At 46.0% G+C, this 19,148-nt stretch overlaps 1 long non-coding RNA gene across 2 annotated transcripts; it reads right to left on the minus strand.

Annotated features, from left to right (window-relative positions):
• Positions 1–290: 290 nt before the first annotated feature.
• On the minus strand, positions 291–18,445 carry LOC129507919 (uncharacterized). Of its 2 annotated transcripts, XR_008664101.1 has the most exons (3): positions 17,693–18,445; positions 15,113–15,208; positions 291–1,248 (listed from the first exon to the last, which is right to left on the minus strand). It is a non-coding gene; the product is annotated as an uncharacterized LOC129507919 (long non-coding RNA). The 2 variants fall into 2 exon arrangements; XR_008664102.1 differs by lacking the exon at positions 17,693–18,445 and having other exon boundaries at positions 291–1,245; positions 15,113–17,611.
• Positions 18,446–19,148: the final 703 nt, after the last annotated feature.

Raw genomic sequence — 19,148 nt, forward strand, 5'->3', positions numbered from 1 at the left:
TATCCACATTTAATTTTCTTATTTAAATTCAAGTCACATTTAATTTTTTAAATCAGGCTATAAAACCGTGGACACGGGGTGCCTGGGTGGCTTAGTTGGTTAAGCAGCTGCCTTCAGTTTGGACTGTGATCCTAGAGTTCTGGGATCGGGCCCGCATCATGTTGGGCTCCCTGCTGAGCAGGGAACTTGCTTTTCCTTCTGCTCCCTGCTTGTGCTGTCTCTTTCTCTCTCAAATAAATAAATAAAATGTTTTAAAAACTAAAAAGTTAAAAACAGTAGACACTCTATGATTTAATTTTTGCAATCAAAAAATGTTTTAATGTATAATACAGAAATAATGAAAAGGATAAAGATCAAAACAGGGTGGCTATTATGGTATATGGATGATGAGTGGGGTTTTCTTTCATTCTTAGTGCCCGATGATATTTTAAAGTTTTTCTATAATGAACACACATTTCTTTTCAAAAAGGCATAGAAATCTACAAATGCTATTTTATAAATTAAATGGCTAAATCCCAAAATAAATATTTGTCTGAAAAAATGACTATTTACAGAAGGCTTACAGAACAAAACAAGCCAAACTGTTTTTCTGTCTATTCCTCAACCTCATCCTGTATCCTTTCTCCCCCATCCATATGTCATAAGCAACTGAAGCTCCACGGTGTCTAGAGTAGAAAGAACCTTCTTTTTCCTTCTTCCTGGAAGCTAGAAGGTGGGCTTGATAACCGGAGCTGGAGCAACCATTTTGAACCACGAGGAGGAAGCCTGGTGTTGAGGTGACTGAGTAACATGCCAGAAGGAATCTGGGCACCTGAACTCCTTCACTGCAGTTTTTGATTCTGTGAATGAGAAAGATGCTCTCATCATGTTTAAGCTATCTTTAAATTTTGAATTTTCTCCTTCTCAGGGTAGAATGAATCCTGATATACTAGGTGTATGGCCTGGAGCAAATGTCCTCAATCTCTCCCAGTCTCAGTATCTCATCAACAAAATAGATTTTAACATTCCAAATCCTTAGAATCATTATGAGAATTCAAGGACACTATGTGGTGGTTTTCAGCTGCCTCAGAAATGTTTCAGGATGATGCTCTTGAAATACAGATCTTCAAGTCCCGTGCTGAAGCATCTGAATCACCACATCTGATGGTGGGGCCAAACAACGTCCACTTTTGTCAAGTCTCCAAGTGTCGTGATACCCAGCCAGATTTAGGAAGCATGGAGCTGAGAGATTCACCTGTTCTCCCCCTGCTTTCAAAATCAGAGTGAACATTAAGAGATGTGGTTTGCACCTACTGCACAAGGTGGCTCACCAGCTTGGAGGTGGCCTTACTAAGCCTCCAGCCCACTCCTGACCACCCTGCTGCCAACACCCATCGGCCCTCACTCTCAAAGGGAGGAATGATTTGCTGGTTAACAACACGGTGTGTGCTGTCAGCAGCCACCAGCTGCTCAGTCCCATCTGAACCGCTTGCTCTGACTTTCTGTTTAAAATGCAACAGCGTCCGTGGATTATGGCTCGCTGGTTTACATGCTCATGATGGATCTTTTAATCTAATTAAGGGAAGGCAAAGATTTTCCCCTGGTGCTTTCAGCTGCAGAGAGCTCTGACTTTTAAGCATTGCATACTAATTGAGAGCACTTGTTTTAGGAGCAGGAAAACCTGGGCCCTAATGCTGGCTGTGTGTCCCTGAACAAATCACCTAACCTCTCTGAAAAGTCAGCCTCCACCTCCATGAGCCATGCTTTGGGCCAAGCCCTTTGCATGCATGGAAAAATCCCTCAACAACCCAGGAGGCAGATATCTTTTATTATTCCCATTTTACAGGTGGGGAAACTGAGGTTCGGAGGGACTAACTAAATTGCCTATATCACACAGTGAGTAAATGGTGTGAATTTGATAGAACAATAATATCTGGCTGATTGACTATTCAGCAAATGAAATAGTTGAAGGTCTCTAGAGAGTTTAGCATGGCTGTTACCCACTAGGGGCACTGCTCATTATTCATGATTACGTGGTTGTCACCAGTGGAGGAGGCATGGTAGCCAGGGATTGTGGAATCACACATGAAAAGCAGCATTCTTGTCCAAGTGGAGCACAGGAGACAGAATAAGATCAATGAAGGTATCCTACAGACCCACAGAGCTGTCTGTCCTGGTTCAGATATGGGCTGGGTATCTCATTGGACATTGTCTCTTGACCCTAAAAGGTCTTGGTGATGGAAAGCCTGGGTTTTTTTGGTGACCACTTCAGTTACCATGTTGGTTTGCATTCCAGCCCACACTTGATCCCTCAGTGTGCCGGAGCCAGGCATGTCCTTTTTGTTATTTCTCTCTGAGTCAGGAGTCCCAGGAGAGAAGAGAAATCAATGAACCACCAGGAGTAAACCCACCACCTAGAATCTACCATTAGCACCTTACTGTGCTTACATTATCATGTCTCCCATTTATGATGCATTTCAAAGTAAATTGCAGACATCAGTACTAAATACTTGAGCATTTTTGTAAAGTTTTAGAATCATTTGTGCCACTGAAACCTGTCTTGGCAGTCCCCTGTGTGTACTTCAGATGGACACAGAGCCCTGAGGTAGAAGTAGAAGTGGGGATCTGGACTCCTGGACCCAGAACCATCTTCTCATCTGAACAGATACCCAGGAGCATGGGGTTCTAAAAAGTAGACTTTGAAAGTCATTACCACTAATTTATGGAAGAGGAAACTGAGGCTTGGTTGGGGATAAGGGCCCTTATCCCAAGTTATTCATTAATTCATCAAAGACTGTCTCCTTTGGTAAATTGAGAAATATAACAGGCCTTTCCCTGGAAAAATGTATGTATCATATAGGGGGATGGTATTCACAGATCCCCCAAATCCGTTTGTGTTTGTCTAAGGAACATAGTGAACTGAGACTTTAACCAGGTGGCCTCCCCAAGATGCTGGGGAGGGTATCCCCTGACCTGGAGGTTTCTCAGATTGTTGGGCCACATAATAACACCTTGTGGAAGAGAATGTGAGATGGGGAAGACGTGGGAAGAGGAGAGGGAGAGAGATCAGAGATAATAAGAGACAGGAGAGGAGAAGGAGAGATGCTGACCAGAGTGTAGAGATACTTGGGGAGAATGTGGGGGAGGAAGCATAATTTTTCCTCTACCCTTCTAGATTTTTGACTGAGATGCCCCCTGAATGCAAGACAGGTTACCAGGAGAAAAACAAACCCCAGTGTTTACAGTACCAATGTCCACAATAGCCAAAATATGGAAAGAGCCCAGATGTCCACCAACAGATGAATAGATAAAGATGTGGTATATATACACAATGGACTATTACTCAGCCATCCGAAAAAATGAGATCTTGCCATTTGTAACAACATGGATGGAACTAGAGGCATTATGCTAAGCAAAATAAATCAGCCTGAGAAAGACAAATACCATATGATTTCCCTTATATGGGAAATTTAAGAAACAAAACAGATGAACATTGGGGAAGGGAAGGAAAAATAAAATAAGATAAAAACAGAGAGGGAGACAAACCATAAGAGACTCTTAACTCTACGAAACAAAATGAAGGTCATTGGACAGGGAAGAGGTGGCGGGGCTGGAGTAACCGGGTGATGGGCATTAAGGGGGGCATGTGATGTAATGAGTTGTTATACGCAACTGATGAATCACTAAATTCTACCCCTAAAACTAATAATATGTTAGTTGTTAACTAAATTGAATTTAAATAAAAAAATTGAAAAACACGGAACTTTAATAACATGCATACCTCCTATATACAAGGGAGAGACCCAGGGAAACTAAGTAACTCCCCCAAGTGGCCCATACCACCACCTTAAATAACATCTCCAGCTACACACAAATGGTGATGGGAGAAGGCCAGTTACGGGAGGTGACCAGAAAAAGCACAGTAAACAAGGATGAGGTGGTTGTGCAGATTTAAATCTGCTTTTTCCATTGATAGGGGTTTCTAGAAATTTCGAGTCCCTTTCTCCTCCTGTTACTGAGAGGGAGATACTCTTACAAATGGAGATTTCCTTTGTGTCCATGTCTCCTATGAAGAGTAACCTCTACTTTACTCGGTTTTCAGAGTTTTTCCTATGTCTGCTATTTCTGAAAAATAATCAACTGTTAAATAACAAAAATGCAACTGAGTAACTTCGAAGATCTAATTGGCTTTATTAAATGATTCCTGAATCAGGCAGTCCCATCCAGCAAATAGAAAGGAGCTCCCCTGAGCTGTAGAAAAGGAAAGGTTTGTAAAGGTAGAGAGGCAGGGCAGGGAGGGATAGTAAAATAGTAGCAAAGAATGCATTGTTTTAGGTAAGTTTGGCCTCCTAAGGACCAGTAAATTTCCCAGTGCTGATCAGGAAATTCCAGGTTGACTGGTTAAAGGTCACATTCCTGTAAAATTGAAACCGCAATTAGGTGTTTAAGTCTTAGTTTGCTGAAATAAGGCCTTAAGGGAAGTGATGCCATTTGGGGCCTGTGGTTTTCTTTTTGACACAGCCTAAAACAGACTGCATTTTGGGGGGTGGTATAGTCTGCTGCCTTTCAAGAGCAAGAGAAGCCCCTCCCTCAGGTGACTCTGGGCTGGCAAGCAGGAGCTGGGCTTCCTTGGAAAGTAGCTACCTGTTGGCCCTATCCCCCAGCAGCCTTTTGAGCTCCTTGCTTGCTGCCAGCTTCCTGCAGATGCCAAAGCCAATATGCCCAGAACAGTGCTTGGAGCCTGGAAGGAGGAAAGAGAATGCCTTCTCCAGTAGCAGCCCAGCCATTGCTGAGGTCCCCAAAGCATCCTCAATTTCACTATCCTTCCGCTCTCCCTCCCACCCATCTCGGAATGTAGAGGTCCCCATGGTAAAGGGTGAGTGGGCTTCTTAATGGGAGAGGCGCTGGCCTGACACTTGGGAGCTTTGTTCCATAGGGCAGGGGCTGGACCAGCAGGGGCCCCTGGCAGCCCTGAGTGGACACATGGAGCCAGAAGGTCAGGGCAGAGTGGTCCGTGATCTCAGAAAGTGGAGCCGAAGAGCAGTGAGGGCAAGGGCAGCAATACAGGTCTCTGGTCTGAACTCTTCTGCTCAATCAACTTGCAGGGCATGGAAAGGGTGGGAGAAGAAGATAGGATAAGAGAGACAATGAGAGAGCAAGAGAAAAGGAAATACTAAGGTCAAGGAGGTGATTAAGAACTTGATCTGTGGAGTTCCTCCCTCTCTCCATCCATCCATCCATCCATCCATCCATCCATCCATCCATCCCTCTCTTAATCCCTCTCTCTCTGCACATATATCACCAAGTATTTATGGAACATGTGCCAAGTGTGTGGCTAGGCCTGGGGATATGGCAGAGAATATGACTAAAGAGGTGCCTGCTCTCAAAAGACCTGTTAAAACTCTAGAGTGAAGATTAAAAATCAGGTAAATAATTAAAAAAAAAAAACCTAAGGTGGTGATAAGGGCTTTAAAGAGAATAAAACAGGAAAATTTGGTGGAAATTGAGAAGTTGCCTGATTTTTCAGATTATTTTTTTAGTAGAGAATGCAAATACACAATGCAGACTTTTAAACAGACATTTAGGAGATCCCTGGGGGGCTCAGGGGTTTAGTGCCTGCCTTCGGCCCAGGGCGTGATCCTGGAGACCCGGGATTGAGTCCCACATCTGGCTCACTGTGTGGAGCCTGCTTCTCCCTCTGCCTGTGTCTCTGCCTCTCTCTCTCTCTCTCTCTCTCTGTGTGTGTGTGTCATGAATAAATAAATAAAATCTTAAAAAATAGATATTTAATTTCTCTTTTCATCAAAACAATTCATGAACTTAGTCTGAGCATCCAAATAATGCAGGGAAGTGGGGAGAAGAGATGCTTGCACCTGTAGAACTTGCTTTAGACCACCAAAGCAATTTTACATGTTACCTTATTTGCTCCTCAAAATGACCCCATGAAGAAGGAATGAACAGCCCCGTTTCCCAGATAAGGAAACTGAGGCTCAGGTTAAATAGATTTCATAAAGTCACATTCTTAGGAAATACTGGGGCTGAGTCCCTCAGGCCTTGGCTTTTTATATGGCTTCCTTAGACCAAATGTGGACCCAATGAATAATCCTAAGGAAATCATCTTGGATGCACACAGATATTTAGTTACAAGGATATTCATCACAGTGTTATTTATAAAATCGATAAATGAAAAGAACCCAAATTTCCAGCAATAGGGAAAATTGGTTAGATAAACAGAGGTACGGGGGACTACTATTATATTATGTATAATCCTGATCTCTCTCTCTCTCCTCTCTCTCTCTCTCTCTCTCTATATATATATATATATATATATATATATATATCCTGAAAGCAGTACAAATATTTATTGGAATTCTTAGAGAAGATCAAAGAGGATTCCATTTTGTAATCCTTAGTAACTCTTCAAAAAGTCCTCTTTCTCCATTTTTATTTTCTTGCATCCTTATGATTTTCCTGATACTTACCTCTGAACCACTCCCTTTCCACTGACACTCAACCACCTGAGGATCCTGCCTCTCCTCCTCCTCCTTGTTTCCTTCCACTTTTATTCTTTTTCTCTTACAAGAGTAAGAATCCCTCCTTATTCATCCAGTTCTTTTTATACCCAATTCTGCACTGTGAAAGCTCAGGAACCCAGATGGTTAACACAGAATTCTTTCTACTGGTGTGGGGGAAGAAGAGGGAGAGCTAAATAGGCAACCACAGAATTATCTTTAGTAGGTGGAGGAGGGTTAAAAGATGTAAGCAATCAAATATTAAATTATTTTTCTGGAGTGCCTGGGTAGCTCAGTTGCTTAAGCATCTGCCTTTGGCTCAGGTCAAGATCTCAGCATCCTGGGATCGAGCTCAGTGGAGAATCTGCTTCTTCCTCTTCCCCTGCTCATGCACTCACTCTCCATCCCTCTCTCTCACACACCCACACACAAATAAATCTTTAAAAAGAAGACATTTTTCCTCCATCACACTTAAATTTTTAAAGCTTTGTTATTTTTGGACAGAGCACCTTGCAGAAAGCATGTGCCCATGGGCAGGCCCACAGCTGTGTAGGGAGCTGTCAGGAATCCTCACTGATTGTGAAGGATATGGATGGGTATTTGCAAACTAGGGAAAAAATTCTGGAAAAATCCAAAGGCAGTTTCCCAACCATGGCCACTGGCTTCCAGAGAGGCAGAAGGAAGCATGCCCCTCCTCTGTTCCCTCCTGTGAAGAATTGGAACTGAAGCAATGTCCTGATTTGGGCCTCTAGATGAATGAAAATAAATCATTTTCCTTTGGCACCTGCTTTGGGAGGGAAGAGCTTCACAATCTTGTCTCTATTCAGTGTCAGTTTAACACAGTACTGACATGCCTAGATAGAAGAAAGTGACCAAAGACAGATGGGCTCAGCAAGCCCCAGGAAAGGTGGAGTTTGTATTTCAAGTAGCCGCTGGAAAGGGGTGTTCAGTGAGGTCACCCACATCTGAGGAGAAGGCCTGAAAAGTGAAATTTTGTGATGTGCTCCTGCTGGTAGCTTCCAAACTTTCTTCTGGAGTCCAAACTCTTCTATCTGGGGTGGTGGGGGTGGATTTCATGTGGCTTGGTGGGGCTATCCCCAACTTTGGCCAGCCACAGCTATGGGCCTCTAGCTATGTGTTCTTATCAAGTATCTCCTCCTTCTAGTCACAGTGATCAGTTTGAGGGGGAGTTCATGAGCCAGGCTGTCCAACCAGAGCCCTTCCTAGGATTTTTTAACAGAGCTCTTGGGAAAGATGGGTTTCCCATTGAGGCAGCTTAACAGAACAGTATGAATCCAGCATTGCCAACGGTTCTTTCATCACATCATGAGAGCCAAACAGAGAAGAAAGATGAAGACTCAGAGTTTCCTGACAGAGTCCAATTTGAACTCTTGGATCCAGCTATGTCTGAATCTCAAAGGTCAATCTGGAATTCCAATTTCATGAGCGAGTATATTCTAATTTTTGTTGATGTTAATTTGGGTTGGCTATCACTTACAAGTCAAAAGAATCCTGGCTGATTATAGGTGCAAAATGCAAGAGGTTATAGTATTTTCTGTGGCCTCTCTGCTCTATACTCTTCAGTCTCCACCTACTTGGCAAGAATTTGATTCGGTTCAATTCAATTCAATTCAATTGCATTCCATTCAATCCCATTTTATGCCATTGACTATTCGGTTAGATTCAATACAACTCAATTCATCCAACTTTGATTGTTGTTGTTTTAAAGACTTTATTTTTCTTTATCCATTCATGTGGTTTATGTATACAATGGAATATTACTCAGCCAGTAGAAATGACAAATACCCACCATTTGCTTCAACGTGGATAGAACTGGAGGGTATTATGCTGAGTGAAATGAGTCAATCGGAGAAGAACAAACATTATATGTTCTCATTCATTTGGGGAATATAAATAACAGTGAAGGGGAATAGAGGGAAAGGGAGAAGAAATGGGTAGGGGATATCAGAAAGGGAGACAGAACATAAGGGCTCCTAACTCTGGGAAGCAAACTGGGGGTGGTGGAACGGGAGGAGGGCGGGGGGTGGGGATGAATGGGTGACGGGCACTGAGGGGGGCACTTGATGGGATGAACACTGGGTGTTGTTCTGTATGTTGGCAAATTGAACACCAATAAAAAATAAATTTATTATTAAAAAAATAAATAAAGAGGAAGAGAAATTAAAAAAATAAATACTTTACTTTTTAAAAATAATCTCTACACCCAATGTGTGGCTCAAACTCACAACCCCAAGACCAAGAGTTGCATGCTCCTCTGACTGAGCCAACCAGGTATGCTTTATTCAACTTGTTTTTATTTATGATAGTCACACAGAGAGAGACATAGGCAGAGGGAGAAGCAGGCTCCATGTACCGGGAGCCCGACGTGGGATTCGATCCCGGGTCTCCAGGATCGCGCCCTGGGCCAAAGGCAGGCGCTAAACTGCTGCGCCACCCAGGGATCCCTATCTAACTTGTTTTAAGCACTTACTATGTCCTGGACATTTTACTGGGTTCTAGGGTTTCATACATGCATAAGCACCCATTTTTACTCTTAAGGATTTGAAAGTGACTTATAAACAGTCACTGTGAGGGGCACCTGGCTAGCTTAGTCAGTAGAACATGCAATTCTGGATCTTGGGGTTATGAGTTCAAGCCCCATGTTAGGTGCAGAGATTATTTTTAAAAATGTGCTAAATATTCTTATGTTCCAAGCACAGTGGAACCAGAGAGAAACACTGACTCTTACCATTCTGATGTTATTTATGTATGTGTGTATGTATGTATGTATGTATGTATTTACCATAATGGGATCCAGCACAGTTTAGTACCCAAGAGTAAGGACCTTACAGGACAGACTCATTTCCTATTGTTTGGTAGTGAGGTGAAGTGCAGTTAAGAGGGTTCACGTCTCTGAGCCTTACTTTCCTCATCTGCAAAATGGGGATGGTAATAGCATCTATGTAGACCTGTTGTGGAAAGTCAATGGAAGATTGAATGAGTCAAGCACCTGGCACACCCCAGGTACTCAATAAATGATCATTACCTCCATTCTCTCCTCTGCCTGTGGGGAACACTGGGTGGGTGGGGGTGGCAGAGGGTAGCGGTGAGGGAGTGGTGTCAGCAACAGAATTCTCTCTACAGTTTCCTTAGACATCAAAGCCCTGGGGTCCTACATAGTTTCTGGCACATAAAAGCCACTTAAAACAAACTTAATACATATGTGTTGAATGAAAAGTGAATTGTAGTTAGACAGGCAGGATGAAGAGCAGAGATCCAAGCCCCCAGCAGGCTCAGCGTTAATGCCAGAATTTCTCTCTGGGAAGGGCTTAGCGGTGCCATTCACCAGGAACCATGTGCTGGGGGCAAGGCTACATGATGGGCAAAGCCCTTTACCTAAAATTCAGAAGTGGAGGCAGATGATGGAGATTGTGGGAGGGAGAGGTGTTTAAGTCTACTGGGGAGGGCCACTCTGTCTCTTTTCAGAGCTCAGAGACCCTCTGGTCACTCAGCCTCCTCCTTAGGACAGTGACAAGGAGGTGGGGAAGGAGGAAGCTCAGAGGTCAGTACCCCAATGCTGGGGTACTTAATTTTCCAGAAGTGGAAACCAAAGGCCAGAGAAACTTGTCCATGGTGACCAATCAGGTTTGTGACAGCTCTGGGCAGGGACCCATTTATCCTATCACTCATCCAGGTGTGCATTCTACTCCACCTCCACTCTTGGAGATTCTCGCAGCTCCAGGTCTGAGCTGGGGGGAGGGAGAGGCTGGGGTTGCAGGGTAAGGGGACAGCTTAAATGTGTCCTAGGCCATCTGTCTGCCGGGCTTTTCCTTCACACCCCAGGAGGCTTTCCTCACCTCGTCTCCATTCCCTTCCTCTTCTCAAGGGGCAACCCCTTTGATCTCACCCCTGAATGGTCTATGGGCCATAGATAATTTCCTGCCTCTCCCTCTGACACCTCTCTAACCAGTCCTGCCTCCTCCAATCCAGCCTCTTTAAGAAGGGACAAACACTTGAGTTTTCACAGGGGCCAGTCCATAGCAGATGGGAGGGCCAGGCATGAGACAGTAGGGACTGGTGAGGACTGGGGCAAACTGGTGTGTCCACGCCCATCTCAAAGCAGCAGATGCTGCTCAGCTCCCATTGATGCTGCCACAGGAGCAAAGGTGAGCTAGGCATGGCCACATCTTGCATTTTCCAGAAGCCAGAAATGGAGGTTTTTGCGTACCTTTTTTTTTTTTTTTTTGGTCTAGACAACACAAACACATCCACTGGGGGAGTCAGTCCTCCATTTACTAGTCTAAGTGGTGTGTATGACCTGTAGTCCACCCAGGCCTCGGAGGGTGCAAATCAGTCCCAGGGACAGAATAGGGGAAAATGGAGCCAATCAGTGGCCTTGGCACGAAATTAGCCGCTGAGGGAAGAGGCCTCAGCAAAGTCGCTGAGTTTCTGAAATCCCAGGCGCTCCGTGGCGGGATTTTTTTTTTTCTGCTGCACATAACAACCTTCTGCCAGGCTCCTGGACGCTGACAGCCCAAGATGTGGAATTTACTTTGAAATGCAAATCACGGGGAAAAAGTGATATTGATGTTGCCGACTAATTAAGGGCTGGCCTGGTTTAAACTTTGGAGGGCTCCTGCCTGTCTCGGGTCTTGGAGGGAGCCCGGGAGGATGCTATTTTTATTAAATCGAGGAGATGAATCAACCAGTCTAAGTGGATGGGGAGGCGGAGGACGGGGGCTCACAGTGACAGTGGCGTGGAGACTCATGAGGTCTTCACAACTCACTTGCGCAGACTGTGAGGACACGGTCTCAGGACATCAGCCCCAGAGCCATCTCCCTTCCAGGGTCACTGATCATGGAGAGGGGATGGAGTTGTGGGTCGGGCGACAGAGCCTGGCTTTTCTGGAACTGAAAGCGGCACACGGCGCCTGATTGGAGTGGTCAACTGTGATTTACGGGAGGCCTCGAGGCCTCATTTGCAGATTCTCTCTCTGCGGGATCTGAGTTATGCTTGGAGACCTTCCAGAACTAGTAGCTGCCAAGACAGGGGCATTCACAGCCTCTTAAGGCCAGCCCCCTGGGGGCAGGAAAACAGGGGCTCAGGGCTGGCTCCCCACTGCCCTGATCTCTAATGACAGCTGACGCTTACTGCAGGCTGGGAAGGTGGTGCTCTCTTACTTTCATTTTCCAGAGGAAGTAACAGAGCTGGAGAGGTCATGCAGCAAGTGAGCTGCAGAGTGACTCAGACCTATATAGTCTGACACTAGGGTTCAAACTCTTAGCCCCTCGACTCTGTAACCCCTTGCCCTCTGCCCAGTGCTTGGCCCCTGAGCAATGTGGAGTATGTTCCTTTGTTCACTCACCCCCTTTCACTAATGCATTCGTTCTGTCGGCCGCTTGCAGTAAATGCTTCCATTTGCTGTCATGCTGGAACCCACAAGACCCTGACCAGGAAACATCATTCCCCATTTTACAGATGGGGATGTGGAGCTTGCAGCCTGTTAACTGACTTGTGGGCGCAGGGGTGGAAGGGGGTGGCGGGACTCACCACTCAGTCTCCTGACCCGGCTGCTAGTATTCCTGACTACTCTAGAACTTTGTGCTAAAACTGAACCTCCTTGAAGGCAGGCAAGGGAACTTATACTAAGTGTTCACTCCTCAGAGTGTCCGGTGCAAAGCTGAGCACGCTCACTCACTCACCCATTCAGCAGGTGTGTGACTGGATTGCCTTTTGTGGCTATGCTGGGAGCTGGGGGTCCAGTAGACGCAGTCCTCTCCTTGGGAGCCCGTGTCTTGGCAGGATCATGGGCAGGTAAATAGGCAATAACCACACCAAGGGATGGAGGTGGGAGGGAGCTCTGAGACCCCAGAGAAGGGACTTCTAAATTAGTGTTTCTGCCTTTCACACCCAATGAGGACCTAATCAGGCCAACTGGAACCCAGAGGAGAGGTGGCGGGGCCGGAGGGCAGGGGTGGTCTGAAAGTCAGAGAAATCCCTCTGGTGTATGAGGGTATTTAGAGATTTGGTCATTGGATCCAGACAAGCTTGAGCTGGGATCCTATCTACTTGATTTAATCGCCCTGTGTCCTCAGGAAAGCCACCTCACCCCCATGAGCTGGTTTCCTCCTCTGAAGAACACCTATCTCCCAGGACTAAATGAATAAAGGCATACGATACAAGGATGGAGGCTGGCCATGTCAGAAGAACTCTAGAACCGTAGCTATTCTTATTGTCATTGTCACCGCCCCACCTCACCACTGTGGCTATGGATAGACTCAGAAGGCAGCCAGCCCACATGTGGGGGCCTTGGCCCCTCTTGCTTCCTTCCCCTGACTTTCTTCCCTCTGCCCCTGAGCACCAGCTGAGCCCAGAGACACTGCTCGGTGTCTGGGGCCAGGTTGGGGCCGGTGGGGATCAGACACAGAGCAAGCCCAGGGGCTCGGCCTTGGCAACCTTCTATGAGACTGTGCCTCAGCGATTTCCGGACCCCACAGAAAGTGGACCTGAGCTGATGTGTGTTGCTTAAAGGAATATCTGAAAGAAACAAAATATAGTTTTTAAAAATGACCCTATCATGAAGTGAGCAGTTCAGACTCGAGGACACAGCGGATGTGTACATATTAGCAGCCGCCAGGGAACCGGGCTCCCAATATTCTCACCTTTACGGTGTTCTCTCCTGTGCCATCTGGCTGGCCCTGGGGCTCCTCTGACCAATAGCCTGTGGCAGAGGCAATGCTATGCCACTTCCAGGTGTAAGTCTTAAACAAAAGAGTTGCCGAATTTTGGCTGGAAACCAGTGCCAGCCTAAGGGTCTTTCCCGGGGGCTTGGTGGCTCTTAGTTAAATCAGGACAGATTAGCAGGTGTTAGAGTTTAGAGACCAATGAAAGATGAAGGGCAATTAATTGTAAAGGGAATGATTTGCTACTATTGTTTGAAACCCAAAGGGGAATGCCCCCCCCCCCCACGAACCTCGCCTTGAAGTCACCTGGCTGCAAGCCCTACATGCTGAGAAATGCCTGCTCAGGTGACCCATGGTTTCCTGAAAATTCTGTCCATTCATGGGACATGGCTCCCCTCTGATCATGGCTCCCTCATTTGTCCCTGATTCCTGGGACCCTGAGAAGGACACAGTCTGTCCATCATCTGAGCCTTCCATCTGGAATTCCATGACCTCCCGGGGACTTCTGGTCAGGTGGTAGAGAATAGTATTTATGGCTCAGTGGCCAGATGGAGCTGGAATGTTCTGTAGCAGAACATAGTGGTGAGTGCAAAGTCGGTGGGTTCCCAGGCCGGAGCCAGTCAAGTACAGTGCAATTGCAGGTTTTGCTCTTACCTCAGAAGGGATATTTTTCAGTTTTGTGCTAATCACCTTGGTTTCCTGTGAATGTACCCCCTGGCTCCTGCAGGCAGGAAGATAGACGGTGGCCCTAGAGAGGTGGCATGCTCGGGACGCTTTCAACCCAAGGACATCACCAACTACAGCCATGGGCAAAGGACATGGGGCATTTTAGTTTGTGTGGCCCCCTCCTTCCTCACCACCAATTTCTGACCATTTTCTCTTGAAATTACATACAGGGCATTCATAATGATGCTAATGGTTCCCATCTTCCTGCTGCTTGGGCCAGAGGCCTTTTTAGATCTCAGCAGTTGGAAAGATGTTAACTCCAAATGGAAATCTAATCACGAATCATGGAAAGATTGACTTTTCAGCCATTGGGGATGTGCTAGGGGTCTGGTTGAGGCAGAAGCGGGTCTGTTTCCATCTCAAATTCCCTGACATCCCCTCCTCTTGGTCATGCTTGGGATTGATTCATAACTTATTTTCCTATAAACAAAATGATTTCCTGTAAACAAGGATTTGAATTTGATTGACAAGGAGGGGTTGGGCTTGAACCTAGAGTGTGACCCCTGCCATCACTCTGGGAGAGAACTCGCCCTAAGGGAAGAGACGGTCTGGCATGATGACATTATTCCAACTGCAGAGCTCGAGTTGTCATAGGGACAAAGGGATTCTGAGTAGAAAGATTATGATATTATGAGCGTTGCTCAAATGCATCCCCAACCCAGGCCAGCCGCCTGGATACATGTGTCACAGGGTGAAGCAAGGGAGCAGCTTCTTGAAGCTTGAGAGCCAAGCAGTAGCACTGAGATCCCTCTGATAGGGTGTACTGGAAGGGGGAGAAGGCATTCATGCCCTGCTCTTCATCCCGGATTAATGGATAACATCAGCTAGGGAAATTAAGCTCATTAGAATAGGCTCCTGGTGGGCCAGTGGGAGAGATGATGGTGACTGGGAAAGATGGGGAAATAGAGCCTGATCCCTGCTAGATCCTGTGGAACAATTTAGGGGGATTGCCACACCCGGAGGGAAACTTCGGGGCCCCCGAATATCCAACAGTTACTCTGGATTGCTGAGAGGGGCCGTGTGAAGACCCAATGACCTGGATATTTGAACTCAAGGAAGAAGAAAAAAGAAAAATGAAGAAGCTTTTTGAAGAAAGCATACGTGTTTGCAGATCAGAAAACAGAGTGGATCTCTCATTGTCATGGGGCCACAGGGATTCCCTGAGAGAAGCACATCAAAGGACCCGAGAAAAGCCAAGAAGAGGAGCTTACCTGCAGGGAGTAGCCAATTAAGGATTTTTTTTTAAGCCAGCAAGTTAAGGCTGAGTGAGTAATCCATGTTCCCATGGAGTTGTCCCAGACCGCAAGCTGGAGAGAAAGAGATCAGCTTAGAGGGGTCACTGGTGGACAGGTTCCAGGTGTGAGAGGTCCTTCAGTGAAAGTCAGGGGCGGGCACAGTCACCGGGCCCTCAGGGGGTTACACCTGCTGAGCAGCCTAGAGATCATTGCCTCCCAAGTATAAGGACTCCTCAGTAAGGAAGGGGCTTCCCATTTAGAGAACTGTAATTCAGAGGAGGAACTCACCTTATAGCTGGAGACAGCAGACCAAAGTTTACAACTGAAATGGGAAAGCTTGCACCAATAATTAGGTGCCCTGACCTAGTCTGTGCCAGGGAAATGGTTTCCACCCTACAAATGGTCAGATGATCATAAGGTACTCAGAAGGAGGAAATCCCACAAGGAAGATGTAGCATGTTAGACCATCATTCAGCAAGTATCTGTTCCCTCGTGCATCTGTAAGGAGTGCTCTGTATCCCACCCCTTGCCTTGGGTCTGGCCATATCGTTTGGCCAACAGGACATTAGAGGGCATGATGCAAAATGACTTGAAACGCATTTGTGCGGTTTGTCCGCTTATGCTCCCGCTTTAGCATGCGTAGAACATGACTCTTGATTCAGACTGTAGGCCAGGGAGGATGAGGCACACATGGAGCAGATGGGGATCCAATCTGACCTGAGCCAAACCCTGCTGAGCCCAGCCTGGGTCAGCCAAACCCCAAATAACTCTCAGATATGTGAGTGAAAAATAAATGCTTAGATGGTGGACTGAGAACCTTATCATCTTCCCAATATGTGGAACCCTTTCAAGCCCCTTCCCTGTTGCTAAGCATGAAGAGTGTCACCAGACTCTAGTAGACACCACTCATCCCAACCCTCTCCCCAGGGATCATAGATAAGAGTCATTGCTACCTGGCTTCACATCCTCATTCCAATTCTTTCTAGCTCTGTTTCCTTATCTATAAAATGGAAATTATTATTAGCTACTTAAAGAGAGATCAAGAGCGAGAGAGAACACAGAGGGAGGGGCAGCCCCAGTGGCGCAGCGGTTCACACCTGCAGCCTGGGGTGTGATCCTGGAGACCCGGGATCGAGTCCCACGTCGGGCTCCCTGCATGGAGCCTGCTTCTCCCTCTGCCTGTGTCTCTGCCTCTCTCTCTCTCTCTCTCTGTCTCTATGAATAAATAAATAAAATCTTAAAAAAAAAAAAGAACACAGAGGGAGAAGGAGAGGGAGAAGCAGACTCACCACTGAGCAGAGAGCCTGATGTGAGGTTTGACCCCAGGACCCTGAGATCATGACCTGGCCCCAAAGCAGATGCTTAGCCAACTGAGCCACCCAAGTGCCCCTTATTTATTTATTTTTGAGACAGAGAGAAGGAGAGCACATGTTTGTGTCAGTGTGTGGGGGAGGAGGGGCAGAGGGAGAGGGGGAGAGAGAATCCCAAGCAGAGTCCCCATTGAGTGTGGAGCCCAACACAGGGTTCAATCCTAGGACCCTGAAATGATGACCTGAGCTGAAACCAAGAGTAGGAAGTTCAATTGATCCACCCAAGTGCCCCAAGGGGTATGAGTTTTAAATAAGGTAATGCTATAAAATATGTTGAACATTATCTGGCACATAATCAATAAATTTTCAACAAGTAGTGGTCGATCATTATCCTTTACCATGATTGGAGATCATTGCTTCAGACTTATTATTTTTGGAATTTACCTCATGGTCCAGTCAGACTTGGGAGCTAGATCACCTCTACTCACATCTCCTTGCTGGTGAGCCTGGCCTACACCCTCACCCTCTGTTTCTGGTGGAAGGGGATGGTTCTGAAATGCACACACTCTTTGGTTTCCCTCTGGAGAGGCCTCAGCTGATTCTGGGAGGTTGATGTCAAGTGTTGAGAAGAAAGGCATGAATCATGTCTTTCCAGGGAGGTTAAAAATCCAGACCCTGAGCAGTTGCCAAAGATCACAGAGAGTGGGGTCAGGTTCTGAGTGTCTTGTAAAGCTGGATTCTTTCCTTAATGTGACAAGTCTGAATCCTGTAGGGTGAATACCAAAAGCTCAGTGAGCCAGCCAGGTTTGTAAACACAGGCGGTGTGGCTGGAAGATGACAAGCTCAGTCTGAGCCAGAGGAGAAGGTACAGCCACTCCACTCCTGCTTTGGCCTCTGTGAGGGAGCCCAGGGGGCCTTGGCTCTCTCTAAAGTGAGAAGGTGCTGGAGGTTCTATTGGGGTCTACACTCTGTGGGTGAAGGAGTGTTTGAGAAAGACTGCTAGAGGGGCACCTCGGGGGCTCAGTCAGTTAAGTGTCCGACTCTTGATTTCAGCTCAGGTCATGATCTTGAGGTCGTGAGATCGAGTTCCGTGTTGGACTCCACACTCATTAGGGAGACAGCTTGAGGTTCTGTCTCTCTCTCCCTTTGCCCCTCCGCCTCTCTGTGGTTGCACTCTCTCTCTCTGTCATCAGGCACCCCCTAAAAATAAATAAATCTTAAAAAAAAAAAAAAAAAGGATTGGCACCTGGGTGGCTCAGTTGGTTAAGCATCTGCCTTCGGCTCAGGTCATAATCTCAGTGTCCTGGGATCATGTCCCTGCTCAGCAAAGAGTCTGCTTCTCTCTCTCCCTCTGCTCCTCCTTGCTGTTCATGCTTGCTCTCTCTCTCTCTGTCAAATAAATTAAAAAAAAAAAAAAAAGCATTGCCAGAGTCACAAAATTGTCCCAGAGAGCATAACTGAGAAAGAGATGAATTTTATCTTTATATTATGGTTCATTGGTTCTAAGATGCACATTTTCTCCCACATCTTAACATCTCTGAAATCAGGATGTTTCTTACTATCCACTGACACGAAAATGTTGTCATAGGATAATTGGCATTGTTGTCTCATTGCTAGTGGTTCATGAAATAACACGTGTCTTACAACATTGTAGATTTGGTGAAACATAGCCTTTTTTTTTTTTTCAGCAGCTCATATTTATATGGATTTACTCTGTGTTAAATCCTCTGATTAGTGCTTTACATGGATGAGCTCAGGAGTAAGATTCTGAAGTGATCCTCATTTTGCAGCTGAGTATACCAAGGTCAGAAAGGTGAAGTCACTTGCCTCAGGCCATACAGCAATGGAGAAGGTCCCCAGGCCTTGCCCTTTGTTCTCATGCCTGAATTCATCTGTCTTTGATCTACCCTCTCTGAACGTTCAGTTTGTTGATAAATTAGATCAGGGTTTCCTTTGAAGACCTGCTTGTCTGTCTCCGGTCTACCTGTCCTCTACTTTTCCTCTCCTTCTCCCTCTCTTCCTCACCTGCTGGCCCTCCCCCCTCCTTTCCTCCCTACCTCCCTCTCTTTTCACAAATGTATGCACATCTCAGGGCTCCTTGACTACCTGTTCCCCAAATCTTTCTCTTAATCTATAACGCTCCTAGGAAATCGACTTTGTTCACTCAATCAAAATGTATTTATTGGGTATCCACCATTATCAAGGCTCTGGGGAAATTACCCTGTGCAAATGAGTGATGAACAAAACCATCTCCTGATCTCATAATGTTTATAATATCATATATGTGAAACTTTTGCTTTTTGTATGCCAATTAAAGCCCCATTTTAAATGTACCAGGAACATCTGTTGATCAAAAAGTGGTGGATTATACCCTTCTACCTTCATGGATATAACAGACTGTCCTGCCTAATACCCACAAAGCCATAAAAAAAAAAAAAAAAAAAAACCCTACTGGGACTAGCAGAGGCTGGAAAAACTCTCATTTCATAGCTGGAAAAAGTCTTCTACTTGGCAAATGGTGGGGATCTAAATGCTCTTTGAGGCAAGCTATTTCTCTGTTCTGGAAAAAAACACCTGAATAGGCCCTTCAGCTACACAAGAGCAAAGCAAGTGGATGCCAATTATTTCAGGGAAATCTGTGAACTAGCTGTTATCCTGAACACAGATGGTTAGGCCAAGCTCCTCTTAACTCCCTGGAGACT

Source organism: Nyctereutes procyonoides, unplaced genomic scaffold (assembly GCF_905146905.1).
Source record: "Nyctereutes procyonoides isolate TBG_1078 unplaced genomic scaffold, NYPRO_anot_genome, whole genome shotgun sequence".
Taxonomy (NCBI): Eukaryota; Metazoa; Chordata; class Mammalia; order Carnivora; family Canidae; genus Nyctereutes; species Nyctereutes procyonoides.